Source organism: Neomonachus schauinslandi, chromosome 6 (assembly GCF_002201575.2).
Source record: "Neomonachus schauinslandi chromosome 6, ASM220157v2, whole genome shotgun sequence".
In the NCBI taxonomy this organism is placed as follows: Eukaryota; Metazoa; Chordata; class Mammalia; order Carnivora; family Phocidae; genus Neomonachus; species Neomonachus schauinslandi.
In genome coordinates this window covers 90,468,880-90,488,447 of record NC_058408.1, presented here as the reverse complement: position 1 = coordinate 90,488,447, position 19,568 = coordinate 90,468,880, and positions in this window count along the sequence as shown.

Sequence of the window (19,568 nt, the reverse complement as noted above, 5' to 3'; positions counted from 1 at the left end):
AGCCTGTCCTAGAGTCTGGGATGGAATAGGCTCCACCTGAATGTAATGCGGTGAGTGTGATAAGAAGGGTTGTTCTCAGAGGCAGATCAAGTTATGTGAGTTCTAACACTATTTCAGCTGGGGGGTGGAGGCGTGGGGAGCTTTTTAAGAAAAAAAAAGAGAAGGGGCACCTGGGTGGCTCAGTCAGTTAAGCGTCTACCTTTGGCTCAGGCCCTGATCTTAGAGTCCTGGGATCGAGCCCCTCAGCGGGCTCCTTACTCAGTGGGGAGCTTGCTTCTCCCTTTCCCTCTGCCTGCCCCTCCCCCTGCTTGTGCTTTGTCAAATAAATAAAATCTTTAAAAAAAATTTTTTTAGGGGTGCCTGGGTGGCTCAGTCGTTAAGCGTCTGCCTTCGGCTCAGGTCATGATCTCAGGGTCCTGGGATCGAGCCCTGCATCGGGTTCCCTGCTCGGCGGGAAGCCTGCTTCTCCCTCTCCCACTCCCCCTGCTTGTGTTCCCTCTCTCGCTGTGTCTCTCTCTGTCAAATAAATAAAAAATCTTAAAAAAAAAAATTTTTTTAAAGAAAAAGAAGACAAAATACGAATTCAAAATTAGATAGTGAAAAAAATATTCAAACGGGAAAAGAAATAATAAATCCCAAAACCCAAAAAGCTGAGAGATATCACAATCATCACAAAATCCTTCCTGACATAGCTCTGTAATTGTTTTTGTCCCTTGTAATTTTTGACTGAATACTCTTCAATCACTTCTTCATACAATAATGACTTCAAAATATCATTTTTTAAAGAGAATAGAAAGATAATTCAGTCCTACTTCTACCATGGTTGATCAATATTTGGGTTTTTTTTTTATTACTGATAGTTTTAAAATGTTGTTTTAGCTTCACAGTGTGTTATTGGTGATTTTCTGCGTATTTTTATGATTATTGCCAAATTTGGGACTTCTCTCAAATTTCTTGTACATATGAGCTGGATGGTTTCAAGACATTTCAAGTTTTCTTGTCCAAACTTGACTCATCTTGAATACTCTGAATTTTGACACTCACTACCAGTTGCTGTCAGTGTCCCTTTTTTTTAAAGATTTTATTTATGTATTTGAGAGAGAGAGAGAGAGAGAGAGAGCACGAGTGGGGGGAGGGGCAGAGGGAGAAGCCCAATGCAGGGCTTGATCCCAGGACCCTGGGATCATGACCTGAGCCGAAGGCAGACGCTTAACCGACAGCCACCCAGATGCCCCTCAGTGTCTTTTTTTTTTAATTTTAATTCCAATTAGTTAACATACAGTATTATATTGGTTTCAGGTGTACAATATAGTGATTCAACACTTCCACTCAATACCTGGTGCTCATCACAGCACCCTCCCTAATCCCCATCACCTATTTTACCCATCCCCCCACCCACCTCCCCTCTGGCAACCATCAGTTTGTTCTCTATAGTTCAGAGTCTGTTCCTTGGTTTGTCTCTCTCTCTTTTTTCGCTTTGCTCATTTGTTTTGTTTCTTAAATTCCACATATGAGTGAAAACATACGGTATTTGTCTTTGACTGACTTATTTTGCTTAGCATAATACTCTCTAGCTCCATCCACATCATTGCACATGGCAAGAGTTCATTCTTTTGGAAGATGGAATGATATTCCATTGTATATATATCCCGCCTTGTCTTGATCCATTCATCAATCATTGGACATGTCAGTGTCCTCTTGTCTGGCATCAGCCTCCACAGCGGGCAGGAGGAGTCATCCTGAGAGTCAGGGATCACATGAAGGTGCCAGCAAACACAGAACTATAACTGACCATGAACCACAAAAATACGTCCATTGAAACACAAGCTAAATGTATTCCCAACTTCCCCTTAACTGGGTGCAAAAATATGCCTACAGCTCTTCGTCTACCTCAAACACAAGGGGACGTGGGAATGAGGAAGGTCAGAAGGGAAAGAGACCGGGGTCTGAACCAACTGCAGGTAAAATATGTCATTTGTACATATTTTACAACATGCGTGACTTGGGAACGAGTTGCTGGGGCCCCTCACGGGCCTTGGAAGGGGACTGTACAAATGACAGGCTTGGAGGCTGAAGTTTCAGGAGCTTCACGGTGTCCCCACCTCCGGTGGGACCCCAGGGGAATTCTGATGCTGTTTCCTGAAGAAGGGGGAATGGATTCTGGCAGGCCAAAACAGTAGCTGTCTACTACAGTCACTTGGCTTGGATCCTTCCCATCAACTCCATTTTTTCCCCTATGAATAAATATATCTTCTACAAAATTTTTTTTGCTGCCCTCAATGTTAATAACTTTTGCTCTGCTCTGTTTTTGCTCTGCTCTGCCTAGAACACCCTGTACCCCATCTTGATTTGACCAAGTCATTCCTATCTCACAAGGCCCAGCCCAACTGTTGTCTTTTTTGCCTCTCATCTCCCTGTCCTAGGGCTTTCAAAATGAGTTCCTTACAACACTAGCTCCTTGAGATGCACTATCCCCCACCAAAAAAAAAAAAAAAAAAAAAGGTTCTGTTTTGGAAGAGAAGTTGCCTGATTTTTCTCTCCCTCCCCCTTCCCCCATCAGTCTCTCTTTCCAATTTCGAAGGTATATTAACACTTTGGGTTCTGAGAAGTCCTACACTGGAAGAATAATCATTACCAAGAGCTTACTCTGGATCAGGTCTTATTTAACCCTCACTACTTACTCTACAGAATACATTGATTTTACAGATAAGGAAACTCTAGGGTTAATTAATTTGACCTAAATCACTCGATAGGTAAGTGAAAGATCCAGGCTTTGAACACAGATACTCTTAGCTATCACACTACACTGCCCTTTTGATTTTGCTTAAACCAGGGCTCCCCAACATATTCAATCATAGGCCCCCTTTCTGCACAAGCCATTAAATCACCCATGAAAGTAGACTCCACCCCATGCACTTCAGCCGTGCTGCTCCCGAGCCCCGCCCCCTTCCGGCTCCTGGAAGAGCCATTTGTCTGTTTCTCGTCGCCTGCAGTAGGGACTTTTATCGTGATCATGGTATCTTGATCATGTTTGGGGGACCAACCCTTCCATCCTGTCTGACACACAGTGGGTATTCAATACATATTCACGGACTGAATACATACCGATAGCTTTTTAAACTTTCCCAAGTTGTATTTAACTTCAAAAGAGAGGAAGCAAATCCAACAAATTACATGCTAGTGAATGGAAACTAGAAGGCTTTATACAACTTTTCCAAGTCCTTTCATATTGCTCCTCTTCTGTTTACTAAGAGAAGTAGGAAATTAAAGCAACTATAAGCCGTTTTAATAGTCAGATTTAAATTCAATTTGGAATCAGCACAGAGAAATCTTATTTCTGAAGGCCCTTAACTGAAAAGGACTGGAAAATGTATTAAATAAAACTCAGAGGAGAATCAATCATAGCCTGATATTAACATCTTTGAAAGAAGAAATACATAACAGCGTTCTTATTAATGCCTAGTAATTCCCATAGCATAGGGACAAATAATATTCATTCTGAATGACAACATCTCAATTCAGGTTCTTGTCCTCCAACCTGGAATAAACAAGGAGCATCCTCTGAATGTCCTATTGTGAGGAGCTACCAGTGCAGAAGGAATTTTAATTTCAGAAGATTCAAGTTCAAATCATGAGTCATCTTCTCCATTTCAATCACAATCTTGGTATACTTCTGATTGGTTAAAATGAATATTTTTTTTTTACTGCAGAAAAAAAAGAAGAATTGAAGCAAATTGGCACAAACACTTTCGAAAACGTAATCCAAACACATTTTGGTACCAACATAAATAACCCACACCCAACTTTGCAATGTCTTTTAAGACGACAAAAGGGCTTATCTTAAAACTCCCTTCCATATTATAAATATATCACATATCACAGATCCATATTACAATATTTTGGTTGCAAGAAGCCAGTCCAAATATTTAATGTAGATAGCTCTGAAGAGCAGAATTCTCTGCAGGTAGCAAGATGTTGATCAGAGCTGCCTGCCAAGTAGGAGCCCAGTTGTGAAACCAAATCCGCCCTCCCCAAGGCCTCTGGAATGATCTTGCCCCTGCCTTGCTTTTGGCCATCAGTGGCTCACTAGTACTTCCAGAAGAACATCTAGACCAACAGCACCCCCATGGCCTGAACTCTTTCTTCTGTAGCTTTATTTCCCACCACTTTCTCCATACAGAACCATGTCAAGTTTCCTGCGTACACCTTTTTATTTTATAAATGGTTTTGCTCAAAACACAAAATATCCTCCCTAATTCTCTTTTTCTTTCTTTCCGTTTAATTTTCTTCCCTTTTTTTGATAATCTCCACATTTGTGGGGCTCAAACTCATGACCCTGAGATCAAGAGTCTCATGCTCTACCAACTGGGCCAGCCAGGCGCCCCTACACCATTCCATTTACATTAAGTGGCTAGAATAGGTAAATCTATAGAGACAGAGAGTATATTAGGGTTACCTAGGTCTGGAAGGGTTGGGGCAGGGAAGTGCCTGCTAACCAGTATGGAATTACTTTGTAGAGGAATGAAAGTGTTTTAAAATTGATTGTGGTGGCTGTACAACTCTATGAAGATACTGAAAGCCATTCAACAGTGTACTTTAAATGAGTGAATTGCATGGTATATGAATTCTCTCTCAATAAGGCTGTTACAAAAATCAATGCTCATGCATCACCACCTCTGGGAAACTATCTCTGACTTTTCCTAACCCAGTCTGTCGTTCCATCTTCTCATTTTTTAAAAAATTTTATTTATTTATTTGACAGAGAGAGAGAAAGAGAGAGAGAGAGAGTGCACAAGCAGGGGAAGTGGCAGGGAGAGGGAGAGGGAGAGGGAGAAGCAGGCTCCCTGCTGAGTAAGAAGCCCGATGCGGGACTCAATCCCAGGACCCCAGGATCATGACCTGAGCTGAAGGCAGACACTCAACCAACTGAGCCACCCAGGTGCCCCATTTCATCTTCTCATTACCTCTATCTTTGACACACGAATTTTATCATCAACTTATCACAATTATGAACAGTCATTTGCCAAGTACTTCATACCCAGTATCTTTTTTAATATTTTCAATAAGCCTGTGAGATAAGTATTATCACTTTGCAACTAGGCACATTCTAAAGTGTTTTGTCATCCAACAGGACTGTTTCTCAGAAGTTAAACTATGGGACCCACACACCTAATGTGGTCCAGTGGAAATTTTTTGTTTGATTCAAAGTCACAATGTTTTTATTGGTTTTTTTAATTTTTAGTTAAATTCTAGTTAGTGAACATACAGCGCAATATTGGTTTCAGGAGTAGGATTCAGGGATTCATCACTTACATACAACACCCAGTGCTCATCACAAGAAAGTCACAATGTTTTTAAAAACTTTAGTTGACAACATCTTTAAAATCTGGAGATTTTATGGGAAAGTCCATTTTGATAACCTGTTTTGAAATTCAGAGGGCCTAATGATAAGACTCAACCATGGGGCACATGAGTGGCTCAGTTGGCTGGGTTTCCAGCTCTTGATTTCAGCTCAGGTTGTGATCTCAGGGTCATGAGATCTAGCCCTACATCAGGCTCCCCGCTCAGCAGGAAGTCTGCTAGAGATTCTCTCTCTCCCTCTCCCTCTGCCCCTCCCCTCGCTGGCTCTCTCTTAAGTAAATAAAAATAAATCTTAAAAAAAAGATTAGACCAAAGCTTTTCAACCTGGGGAGCCCTCTCCAACTTGCCACAGTCCTTACTTCTCCCTATTGTCTCCTATGGAGCTCACTTTACTAACTGGGGCCCCCTGCACAAGGTAGCATACTAGAGTTTGTAAGCAACAATGGTCCGAGGGCAAGAACCACGTCTGATTCATGTTTGCATTCCTGTTCCACCTAGACAGCACCTGATAAGTAGCATGGGAACAGTAAATAACCCCGAACTGTTACTTTTCTGACTCTGTAAGGGAGCTGTGTTCTGGAGCATGTTCTTGACCCTTTTATTTTATTTTATTTTTTCATTTTAGCAGCTAATAAATCCCAAGTACAGCCTTGCATTGGGCCATTGGTTGAAATCAGTTCAAACAAGGTCAAATCCTGGCCTTCCAGGGAAACCTAGAGAGGTAAGATCTCACTTACAAAGCCATTAGCAAATGTTACCAAACATAATTAACAAAATGTAAGGTGTACAGATTATAGAATTGGATGTCCTGTCCCTACCCCAAGAAAAATTCAAGTTTAGTAAGATTTAGAAAAAGTACATGTATATAAACAATAAAATCTTACTAATCTTGATTATCTAACTGCAGATGGTCTGGTCCAGTGTGAAACTCACCTATAAGTCTTCTATGAGTGTATATTTTGCCAAGCAAAGTAGCAGCCTAAATGGAATTTGGAGGAGTTGGTCTAACCTACTTAGCAGGAAAGAAAAAATTAAGGGTTTTATTGAATCTGTTATTGCTCATATGCAAATTATACTGATTAAAGCAAATCTTCAATTACTTCAAATACTTCCAATAAGACCGCTTGAAGCATTTTATTGGCACCTGGTATTGACTTCAGTGACTATATACTGAACTCAGTCAACCGTTAGTGAGTTCACTGGTGATGCAGAAAATTAGCCCACTTTTACACACACAGTTATATTTATCATGTACATACATCGAGGTACAATTAATCATGCCACACACTATATATACATCTAAGCTAAATCTGTAATCTATCAATGTTTTTACAGAAGTATATTGTTTAAATTTTTAAATATTTGTACTCATAGAAAATTAGAAAGAAAAAATAAACATTGCATATTCCCAACCACACAAAGACTAACATTTAACATTTTAGTACCATTCCTTATAGTCTTCTTTTTATGCATATTTTTGCATAATTTTAATCATAAAGTAAATCACTTTTGCACATTGCTTCCCATTTAAAACTATAACTTAAACTCTTTAATGGCTGCATAATATTGCATTGTGTGTACGTCCCCTAATTTATATAATTAGTTCCCTATTATTGGGCATTTAAGTTATGTCTTATTTTTCAGATTTATTAATAATTTAGCTGTAATTATCTTTCGGTAAACAACTCTTTGCATATTTTAAGTTATGTCGTCAGGGTAAATTCCCAAGAATAGAAGTACATTGTTACAATCTTTCTCTGTGTTTCCAAACTTCCCTACAGGTTGGATTGATTGTTACTCCTACCAACAATGGGGGTTCACTAATCCATTTTCAATTAAGATTTTCTCTTCTGGATTATTTTCTTTTTTTCTTTTTTTTAAAGATTTTATTTATTTATTTGAGAGAGAGCAAGAAAGCACAAACGGGGGGAGAGGCAGAGTGAGAGGGAGAAGCAGGCTCCCCGCTGAGCAGGGAGCCCGATTCGGGGCTCCATCCCAGGACCCTGAGATCATGACCTGAGCTGAAGGCAGACGCTTAACCAACTGAGCCACCCAGGCACCCCTGTTTTCAGTTGTGATATACAGGACTGGCTGTAGAGGGTCTGGAGAAGCTAGAGAAGAATGCCGGTGGTGCCACATCACTTGCTTTTCACTCCTATCCATGTGGTGAGCTCTATCCACCTCTCACCTCCCTCCCAGTGCCCCCTTCCCCTTCAGGCCTGCAGTGTCTCTGCCTTCTCCACCCAAACCCCTACTGGACCTGCACACTCCAATAAGCAGCTGATTGCTGGAGCCAGATTTAGGAAGGAATGGCTAAAAGATGAGGTGAGCTCATTTTCGAGAGGATTTGCGTCTGCAATATCCCTAGGAGCTATAAAGCTGATGAAGAGCCTGGGGGTAGCCAGGAACTTCCCGGGGCTCTTGAATCTCACCACATAGAAGGCTGCTGGCCTGTTTTGAAAGAATTGTTTTGGAGGAGAAAACAAAAAAACGAAAAAAGAAAGAATTGTTTTAGTTTTAATGACCTTTATTTTCCTGATTGTAAAAGTGATATATGCTCCCTATTAAAAATCTGGAAAAAGTTACCTCCAAAAGAATTAAGAAAAAAACAAAATCACCAGGATTGCCTCCCCAGCTCCACGTGTTTGTTTGAAAGCCTGTGGACACTCCATACCCTCATCTTGAGCCCCTGTGGAGTTCGTTGGGAAGTCTCAGCTCCCAGAAATTCATATTCAACCAGGTCACCAGAACTGGAACCAGAAAAGGCGATTATTATCCCATGTCAGCTCAAAAGGCTTTGGGAAGCCCAGACCAGCAGTTCTTCCTCCTCCTCACTTAGAAGATAGCACGCTTCCAGGGCGCCTGGGTGGCTCAGTCAGTTAGGCATCTGCCTTCGGCTCAGGTCATGATCCCAGAGTCCTGGGATCAAGCCCCACGTAGGGCTCCCTGCTCAACAGGGGAGTCTCCTTCTCCGTCTCCCTGTGCCTGACGCTCTGCCTATCTGTGCTCTCTCTCTCTCTTGTCAAATAAATAAATAAAATCTTAAAAAAAAAAGAAGAAGAAGAAGTCAAAGATAGCATGCTTCTTGTCTCTGTTCCGAATCCAGTGACATTTCCAGGAATTCCTCTCTCTGCAGAGGAAGGGACAGTTTAGAAACCCAGGCTCTTCAGAATGGGAACTCCATCATGGGCACACGGGTCTCTATACTGTTTCCCTTGGGGAACGTAACCAAGCACCTTGTGTTTTGCTTCTGGTTTGTAGTACGTGTGGCCAACGTTTGACTGAGGTCAGGTTTTGACCTTTTCTTAGGCAACTTAGCTTTCCTTGGATTCACACGGCCATCAAACCACTTTGCTCTCCAGAGACAGTGGGGTATGAGTGTCATGATCGGGCGCTGAGTGAGTGCAGCCATGGACGAACAGGCGCCTTGGTCCATGGCTGGGGCAATGGGAAAGGGTACACGTTCTTTGGAAGGCAATTTGGCACTATCTACCAAAATTACAAATGCATATAGCCTTCCATTCAGTAATCCCACTTCTGGGATTTCTCCCGCAGAGAGACTGCACACATAGGAAATAAACATGTGCTTGATATTTGTTATACATTTATATCATTACAATTCTGTATTCATTTGTATTTGAATTACGTATTATAATTGTATGTTACATATAAGCATATATCATATATTCATATATATATATGCTATATATTATAGCAAAAGATTTAGAAATAACCAAAATATCCATCAGTAGGAGACTGGTTAAATGAATTACAGTATGTTGGCATAATGGAATACTATACAGATATTTAAAAAGTGGGAGAACCCTCTACTGATATAGTAGACATTTAACACTAGAAACAGAGATATATAATTCATATTATATGAAAGAGAATAGATTTTTTACAATATGTGATCTATATTATATACTCATGATGTATCTTCATATGTAATATGAGAAAGGCAGCTCTGGCAGAGGTTAAGAACACAGACTCTGGAGCCAGACTACCCAGGTCTGAAGCCTGGCTCCACGTCCTCCTAGCTGTGTGATCTTAGGCCAGTCACTTAACTTCTCTGTCTCAATATTATCTATAAAATGGAGATAATTATAGTTCTTACCACATAGGGTTGATGAGAGTGTTAAGTTAATAATCATCAAATGCTTAAAACTGGGTCTGGCACACAGCAGAGAGGTACCATATAACCGTTAGTTACTTTTATATTCCATTAAATGAAAACAGCAAAATTTGGGGATGCATAATATGCTACCTTCTGTGTATGTATGAAATGGCAGGAAATAAGAACTTGTATTTGTATTTGTATTTGCTTTTCTTCTCATTGGAGAAGAAAGCAGCATTGGAAAGATACATGAGAATCTAATGAGAGTGGTTACTGCAGGAGAGGGCATGGTGCTGACACAGGAGCAAACTTTCTAATTGCATATCTTTGAATATCTTTTTTTTTTTTAAGATTTTATTTATTTATTTGACAGAGAGAGACAGTGAGAGAGGGAACACAGCAGGGGGAATGGGAGAGGAAGAAGCAGGCTTCCCGCTGAGCAGGGAGCCCGATGCGGGGCTCGATCCCAGGACCCTGGGATCATGACCCGAGCCAAACGCAGACGCTTAACCATCTGAGCCACCCAGACGCCCCAGAAAGCCTAATTCATCAGATTTCCAGTCATTCTAATACCAAAAGTATATTGCTAATACAAAAACCAGAATTTGTTATTCTTAAAGTACACGCAACCAGAAACAGAGATATCGAGTTCATTTGCCAATTTTTGTTGTCAAAAATAAACAACTTCTTCCAATGTAACAATTTACTTAGAATAGACAGAAGATTATATTTTCAAAGCCCACTTGTACTCCGTGTTTCACTATAAGCTATAAAACACTGTTGGACCATTAAACTTAGGAGGTGTGGAAGTGCAATAAAATTAATTTTTTCTATATCCATATGCTGCCTTTCTCATTCTGAATATTTGGTGACATTGATCTCAATGTTGATATTTAAAACTCTCTAATTACATGTTTAAGGATGGTTTCCATACTATGACACACTGACATTTTTTCAGAACATACTTTGTGGAGTTATACATTGAGGCAATATTGAGAAAATATAATCCCCTTTGGTTTTAACAAAGAGTAAATTTTACATCTCAAAGTGATAATGCAAAAGCAATATATCACACCAAAAACATGCTGCGTAAAACTGCTTAGATTAAAAATATATATTATAAAGCACAAATCTCACATTAGAGAAAAATATATATATACCCATGCATAAGGATCATTCAAATATTTTTTTTAAGATTTTTATTTATTTATTTATTTGACAGAGAGAGACACAGCGAGAGAGGGAACACAAGCAGGGGGAGTGGGAGAGGGAGAAGCAGGCCTCCCGTGGAGCAGGGAGCCCAATGCGGAGCTCGATCCCAGGACCCTGGGATCATGACATGAGCGAAGGCAGACGCTTAACGACTGAGCCACCCAGGCGCCCCCCTTTGAATATCTTTTGATGTTCTCGAACCACATGGATATAGTGCCTGTTCAAATAAAAGTTACTTTTTTATTTTTTTAAGTTTTTATCTAAGTTCCAGTTAGTGAACACACAGTGTAATGCTAGTTTCAGGTGTACAATATAGGGATTCAGCACTTCCATTCATCACCCAGTGCTCATCACAAGGGCGCTCCTTAATCCCCATCACCTATCTCACCCATCTCCCCACCCACCTCCCTTCTGATAACCATCAGTTTGTTCTCTATAGTTCAGAGTCTGTTTCTTAGTTTGCCTCTCTCTTTTCTCCCCCTATGCTCATTTGTTTTGTTTCTTAAATTCCACATATGAGTGAAACTTTCTGGTGTTTGTCTTTCTGTGACTGACTTATTTTGCTGAACATGATACCCTCTAGTCCCACCCATGTCATTGCAAAGGTCAGGATTTCATTCTTCTTTATGGCCTAGTAATATTCCATTATATATATACCACATTTTCTTTATCTATTTATCAGTCAGTGCACACTGGACTGCTTCCATAATTCGACTATTGTAGATAATGCAGCTATAAATGTAGGGGTGCGTGTATCTCTTTGAATTAGTGTTTTTGTATCTTTGGGTAAACACTAAGTAGTACAATAGGATATTCTATTTTTGACTTTTTGAGGAACCTCCATACTATCTTCGCCAGTGACTGTACCAGTTTGCATTCCTACCATGCTTGAGGGTTCCTTCTGCTCCAAAAAGTTACTTTTTTAAAAAGGGAGTATGGACCTAGGATTCAGGAGGGTCTGTACTCTAGTTCTGCCACTCGCTAGCATCAAGACCTGGCACAAAATTATAAGGTCTGTGACTTCTTCAAGCCTGAGATTCCTTTCTCCATAGATCTCTTATCCACAGGTAATTGAGATACCCCAGGAACATGTTTGGTTTAGGGCCGGCAGTGGCAAATGCTCAGGAAGTAGTAAAAGCCACAGGTAGTACTTGCTGTTCACTTTCACTTTCTTCCAGTTGCCAAACACACACACTTATTCTCCTCCTCCAGCTGCTGGCATTCCAGAACCTAAGACCAGACTCCCTATGGATGGAAGAGGAAAGCCAGATTTCGGGGTGAATGGAGCGGGGTTCAGATCCCAGCTAAGCCCATTAATCCTAATGGAGCACGAGCATGGACTCGTGCGTGCAGCCTCAGTTTTCTCATTTGTAAGATGGAGAAGATGAAGATGATGATGATGTTGTAGTTTTTTTTAAGATTTTTTTTATGTCTTTGAGAGAGAGAGAATGAGAGACAGAAAGCACGAGAGGGGAAGAGGGTCAGAGGGAGAAGCAGACCCCCCCGCTGAGCAGGGAGCCCAATGTGGTACTCGATCCCGGGACTCCAGGATCATGACCTGACCCGAAGGCAGTCGCTTAACCAACTGAGCTACCCAGGCGCCTGATGATAATGTTAATAACCACCATCTTGCAGGGTTGTTGTAAGGACTGGATATGATGTTTGTGAAGTGCCCAGCGCAGCAGGGGAGGCACTGAGTCCATGGAAGTTATCTCGAGGCAAAAGGCAGGAGTGGTTGGGAGAGGGCTCCTGCACTTCCCGTGTTGTGGGCAGCTTAACTCCTAGAGGCTTGTTACCCAGTCTTGTCCTCTCTTAGCCTCCTGGGCGAAGAGCATCTGCGGCAAGTGGACACATCATCATTCAGTGACGCTCAATGGGACAATTTCTGTGTAGATTTCCTGTCAAGAAAGACCCTGCAGGTGAGCTACACAACATGTGTAACAGCAACCCCACTCTTGGAGCCCCTCCTGTATGCCATTTTCCTTGGCATGGAAGCTCCGGGGACAAACAGAGCAGATGAGGCCCCAGTTTTTGAAGCACCTACACTCCAGTGGAGCATCAAGAAGCACAGGGCATGAGGACCATGTTTGCGGGGAGCTGCCTGAGAGGGTTATGAAGGAGACTTGGGGAGCTCAGGTAGTTGGTTTAGGGTTTGAAGATGCTATCTTCTTACTGAAGTTGTTCTAGTCTCCAGGTTTTTGAAAGCTGGAGGACCTCACACACGTTTTTCATTTAAGGAGAGGGAGAGGAGAGGTCAAGTTAGAGATCCAAACACCAGTCTAAATCCTGTCTCCACTATTCACCGGGGCCCATTCTCTCAATCAACATGATAGCGATTAGGCTGGAAGAGCGCTAATGATCAAGGTCCTGACACCCTGGGATCCCACGGCTCAGTCTGGCATTCACCATAATATCTATATAATGTCATTGCAGAATGAACCGTAATACCATTTTTATGTCTTGGCAGGCTTTTATTTTTTTACTTTCCCTCTTGCTGAGAGCCATGTGCAGCTTGATGTATTCTGGACTCAGGTTTTTACTATCTTGGATGCGAAAGGTCACATTTTTGGCAAGATGTGGATAAGCAAAACCCCACGTGTGTCTATAAAAACTAAATAGTAATTCCAAAGTATCTCTTAGTATGAGCCGGGATGTTTCCCAGATTTTAAAATATACAATTTTAAATTCATGATTCTTTTGAGAAATGTAGGGAAGTAAAATAAACCTCCCCTTTAAATAGAAGTGCCTTGGGGAAAACAGGGTTTTATGTAAATAGCAGCAGGTGGTGATGTAACAGTATTACAATAGCCCCTATCAATTTTGGAGTTTTCCAAGCGGGCTGAAAATTTTCTGATTTTCCTTTAGTTGCAGCTGAGACATTTCTTTCTCTGGGAAGAGATCTTCCTGTGATCTTCCCAAGACTGGGTTGACTGCCCCTCCTTTGTGTTCCCTTAGCAACCTGAATCTTTATCAAACGATTTTGATAACCTTCATTACCCTGTTCAAATAAAGTTATCTTTTGCCCTTGACCTCAAATGCACAGAATCGGTTGAAAAATAATCCTTGGTTTGTAATGCATTATCATCACTGGTCTACGTTTGACCCTGTTTTATAATCAGTTTTTAATTTTATCTGTGCATATATTTATCTATAACAGTACTGCCCAGTAGAAATATAATGGAAACTGCATATATAGTTTTCAATTTTCTAGCAGCTCCATTTTCAACAATATAAAATAACAGAGGAAATTAATTTTAATAATGTATTTTATTTAACCTAATATATCCAAAAGATTATCACTTCAACATATAATAAATATAAACATTATTAATCAGGTATTTACATTCATTTTTTCTATATGAAGCCTGCAAGATCTGGTACATATATTACATTCACAGAAAATCATAATTAGATCTAGTTACATTTCAAGTGATCAGTAGTCACATGTGGCCAGTAGACAGCACAGATTTATAATATAACCAACCTCCACGCACGCATGAGCAAAACAAGAACTAAAATATTACCAATAACTTATATATGCCTATAAACTCTTCCCTCATCCTGCTTCTTGTCAGCTGGTCTGCGAGTTCAATTAGATGTTGAGTTCATGGAGGACAGAACATGTACATTACATAGATGCTTATGTTTTACTGTCATCTCAAGGTGTGGTCCCCAGACCCTGGGAGTCCCTGAGACACTTTCAGCTCAGACTATTTTTATAATAATATGAAGACATTATTTGCCTTTTTCACTATGTTCACATTTGCACAAATTACAAAAGCAATGGTGGGTAAAGCTGTTGGCACCTTAGCACGAATCAAGGTAGTAGCCCCATATCGGACTGTGGTCTTCAGTGCTACGCACTTCTGGTTTGAAAAAAGAAGTGCAGGGGCGCCTGGGCAGCTCAGTCGGTTAAGCGTCTGCCTTCAGCTCAGGTCATGATCTCAGGCTCCTGGGATCGAGCCCCGCATCAGGCTCCCTGTTCAGCGGGGAGTCTGTTTCTGCATTTGCCCCTGCTTGTGCTTTCTCTCTCTCTCTCTCAAATAAATAAATAAAATCTTTAACAAATAAATAAAAATTAAAACAGAAGTGCAAGTTTTACTTTAAAATGTCCTTGATTAAGCAGTAAAATGTACTAATTTTATTAAACCCTGAACCTTGAATGCTTGCCTGTTTAACATTCTGCATGACAAAAGGGAAGCATGCATAAAGCACTCTGCTGCACACCCAGGTACAGTTGTTGTCCCAGAAAAGCACCTGTGTCTGCGTTGGGAGCTGAACTAGTGGCTTTTTTCATGGAACACCACTTTTACTTGAAACAACAGCTGACAGACAAACTATGGTTACTCAGAATTGGGAATTTAGTGAGCATTTTCTCAAAATAAACGAAGTAAAACTGTCACTTCAAAGAAAACAAATGATGATATTTGTTGCCAATAATAAAAATGTGAGCATTCATGTGAAAACTCAAATTTTGGGAAATTTGTATCCACCACTGTGAATTTCACAGCTTCTCAATATACACTTTTCTGAAGAGGTCAGCGGCACATTAACAAATGTGATTTTGTTGTTGTTGTTATTCTATAAAGAAGTGGCAACATTTTTTTAAGATTTTATTTATTTATTTGAGAGAGAGCGTGAGACAGTGAGAGAGAGCATGAACTGGGGGAGAGGCAGATGGAGAGGGAGAGGCAGTCTCCCCGCTGAGCAGAAAGCCCCGATTCTGGGCTTGATCCCAGGACCCTGGGATCATGACCTGAGCCGAAGGCAGACGCTCAACCGACTGAGCCACCCAGGTGACCCCAAGAAGTGGCAACATTTAGAAGACATGTGTAACTCTGGGAGCCAATACTTCTCAAGTGACTAGTGTATGATGTTAACAAAATCATGCATGGGTAAAAGATCCATTCAGAGTGCATGATGAACCAGTGGATTTTACTATTACAGAGAATAAAATGTTTATTGATAATGGTTTTAGATTTTACACTGCAGTTAACCTTTAAGAAACTATCACTGAGTTTTGGTATAGTATCAAACATTATTCACAATCATGTGAAAAGGCTACTAAAATACCCCTTCTTTTTCCAATTACATATGCATTTCTTTTCTTCATATACTTCAACCAAAAACATATTGCCACAGATTGAATCCAGAAGCAAGTATGAGAATTTAACCGCTCTCTATTAAGGCAGACATTAAAGAAGTTTGCAAAAATGTAAAACAATGACATTCTATTCATTAATTTTTTGTTTGGGGAAAATACAGTTATTTTTCATAAAACATGTATTTCATGTTACTATGTAACAGATTTATTGTTATTTTTAAATACATTGATAAGTCAATATTTTTAAATTTCTCGATTTTCATTTCTTTTTTTTTTTTAAGATTTTATTCATTTTGAGAGAGAGAGCGAGCGCATGAGCGAGGGGGAGGGGCAGAGGCAGAGGGAGAAGCAAACACCCCGCTGAGCAGGGAGCCCGATGTGGGGCTCATCCCAGGATGCTGGGATCATGACCTGAGCTGAAGGCAGACACTTAACCAATTGAGCCACCCAGGCGCCCTTCAATTTTCGTTTCTAATACAGTAAATACTGATAGCTATAACTAAAATAAACAAAAGCTTTTTGAGACCCTCAATAATTTTTAAGAGTGAAAAGTATTCCCGAGACCAGAAGGAACCTAGCACATTTCATATTCTTATTTTATGTTATATTTAGCTCATATATTACATATAATATATTATAGCTTTCATAACATCCTGTCTGTCACCCTAACAGGCGATCAAAGTTAATAACACCAGTGATGCAACAAATCAACATCATGTGCTTCCCCATGTAATGTACTGAGAAAGACACAACATCATTGCTATGGTATTCCTAACAAAGATGCACATCCTGAATCTAATCATGAAGTAATATCGGACAAACCCAAACATTGACACTCTCCCAAATATTTTGTTTGTACTTTTCAAAAATGTCAGTATCAAGACAGACAAAGCAAAACCAAGAAATGGTTTCAGTTTAAAGGAAACTATAGGGACATGACAAGTGAATGCCACCTATCATTTGGGAGTTTTTTTTCCTATAAAAAGATATACTGGGGCGCCTGGGTGGCTCAGTCGTTAGGCGTCTGCCCTCGGCTCAGGTCATGGTCTCAGGGTCCTGGGATATAGCCCCGCATTGGGCTCCCTGCTCAGCAGGAAGCCTGCTTCTCCCTCTCTCACTCCCCCTGCTTGTGTTCCCTCTCTCGCTGTGTCTCTCTCTGTCAAATTAAAAAAATTAAAAAATTAAAAAGAAAAAAAGGAAATAGGCAGTGAAGAGGGGAAAGGTATCACTTCTGCTATTGACCCTCAAATGGTTCAGAAAACAATATGAGAGAGCAGAGAAGAGAGAAAAAAAGCAAACATGGTAAAATGCTAATATTTGGAATCTGGGAAAAGGAAATTCAGAAATTCTTTGCATTATTTGTGCAACTTTTCTGTTAGTTAGAAATTATGTCAAAATAAGTAGTTAAAAGGGGGGTGGGCACCTAGGTGGATTCAGGTGGTTGAGTGTCTGACTCTTGATTTGCACTCTTGTCATGATGTCACAGTGGTGGGATTAAGCCCTGTGTGGGGCTCCGCACTCAGCGCAGAGTCGGCTTGGGATTCTCTCTCTCTCCTTCTGTCCCTTAACCCCCACTAGAGAGAAAGAAAGAAAAGAAAGAAAGAAAGAAAGAAAGAAAGAAAGAAAGAAAGAAAGAAAGAAAGAAAGAAAGAAAGAAAGAGAAAGAAAGAGAAAAAAGACAGACAATCTTTAAAAATAAGAAATTAAGGGCGCCTGGGTGGCTCAGATGGTTAAGCGTCTGCCTTCGGCTCAGGTCATGATCCCAGGGTCCTGGGATCGAGTCCCACATTGGGCTCCCGGCTCAGCGGGGAGCCTGCTTCTCCCTCTGACCCTCTCCCCTCTCATGCTGTTTCTCTCTCGCTCGCTCTCTAAAAAATAAATAAAATCTTTAAAAAATAAAAATAAGAAATTAAAAGGGAAAAAGTTTACCAAATGAATACATAAGTGAATCTTTTCCTAATACTCCACCTTCTTCAGCTTCCGGCTTCAGAGGCTAGAAGGATTAAACCAGAGAAAGCAAAGTCTCCTAATCGTTATTATTACATCCTTATATTGTTTGAAGAATATATGTTCAGAGCGTCTCCAAAATTTACCTCCCTCTGTAGTGTCTCTTCAAAGGGCCTTGAGACCCCTGAAATGGACATTTCTAGGACACGAACTCCACAGCTGTTATTTCTTCATTGCTATCGCCCAAGACCCGGCACGTGGTACGTGTCTTAGCTCCCCATGGCCGCTGTAACAAAGTGCCACACTGGCGACCACTCTTCGCTTGAGCCCTCGGGAGTTAGGACAGTTTGGGGGGGGGGGGGGGCGTGAACAGAAGCTGCTCCTCCACTGGGGCGGCTCCCGACGCCCGGGAAGCGGGCGGGACCCTGGGTCGGCGCCTCTCGGCTCCACTGCTCGGGTCTGAGGGCGCTGCGCTTGGGGCGTCCCTGCTTAAGGGGGGAAGAGGCCGGGCCGTCTACGGTTGGCTGAAACGTGTGTGGTTTCGAGTCTAGCCGTGGGTATAATGAGAAGCAGAGCTTGAGAGGCAGCCTCGGAGGGCTTTTCTGCTGGAACCACACGCCTTCAGGCTTCTTCCGGCAGGGCTTGCGCGGAGGTAGCGCCCGCCGCCTCCCTCTAGCGGTCCCGGGAGCGCCCCCGCGGCGACCATTGTGTTTCCGACCGGCCTTTTCCTGTTCGCGGGGGCTGCGAGCCGGCCTTTCTTGTTTCAAGAGCAAGAGTCTTAGAAAGTAGCTAATCTGCCCCGGGTTAAGGACATTAAAATCTCGAGAGGTTAAAGAAATGTCTTGAGGGCACGGGGACAGCAGTCAACTTGACCCCAGTCCATAGCCCCTCTTGGGCAACCTGAGAGGAGCCCACTGTCTTCCCAAACATAGTGAAAAGTCCCAAGGCCATACTCAGACAGAGCCCTTCCCCGTATCGTGCGCGGCTGCCGAGCCCTGCACACCGCACCCAACTCATTTCCGGCCATTCTCCTAGGCTCCCCGGGCTCTCCCTGCTGTGGTGTTAGTATACAGCAGGCGTCACTGTCTGGCGTCCGATTCCGCATCCGTGCACCCATCCGTTGTCTGTCTTCCCCTTAGAAGATAAGCTCCACGGAGGCTGTTATTTCTTCATTGCTATCGCCCAAGACCCGGCACGTGGTACGTGTCTTAGCTCCCCATGGCCGCTGTAACAAAGTGCCACAAACTTGAGGGGTTAAAACGACAGAAACATTCCGCTACGTTTCCGGAAGCCGGAAGTCCGCAGTCGGTTTCCCTGAGCCACACTCCTTCCGGGGGCTCGAGAGGAGGGAGGGTCAGCTCTGTGTCTCTTGTAGACTCTGGTGGCTGCCAGCATTCTGCGGCTTGCGGCTGTTTCACCCCAATCTTCGGATCTCTCTGTCCGCTCTCACATTACCTTCTCCTCTGCGTGTGGGCATCGAATCTCCCTCTGTCTCTTAGAAGGATCCTTGTGCTGGCATTCAAGGCCAGCCAGATAACCCAACCGAATCTCCTTGCAAATCAGGAAACTGAAGTCCTTAGAGATTGAGTGCCCATGGTCAGACAGCTAGTGGTTGTGGATGCAGGGTTTGAACCCAGCCAGTCTGACTGCAGGCCCTTCCACACCGTACAGGAGTCTGGTGAGCACTTGTGCTTTTACGGTTCATGCTTATACGTGAGTCCAGTGAACCAGCCTTCACTAAATCCTATGCTAGACACTGCAGGGATACAAGGAGATTGAGGATCGATCCCTCTCCTCCAGAATATATACATTTATTTGGCAAGAAAA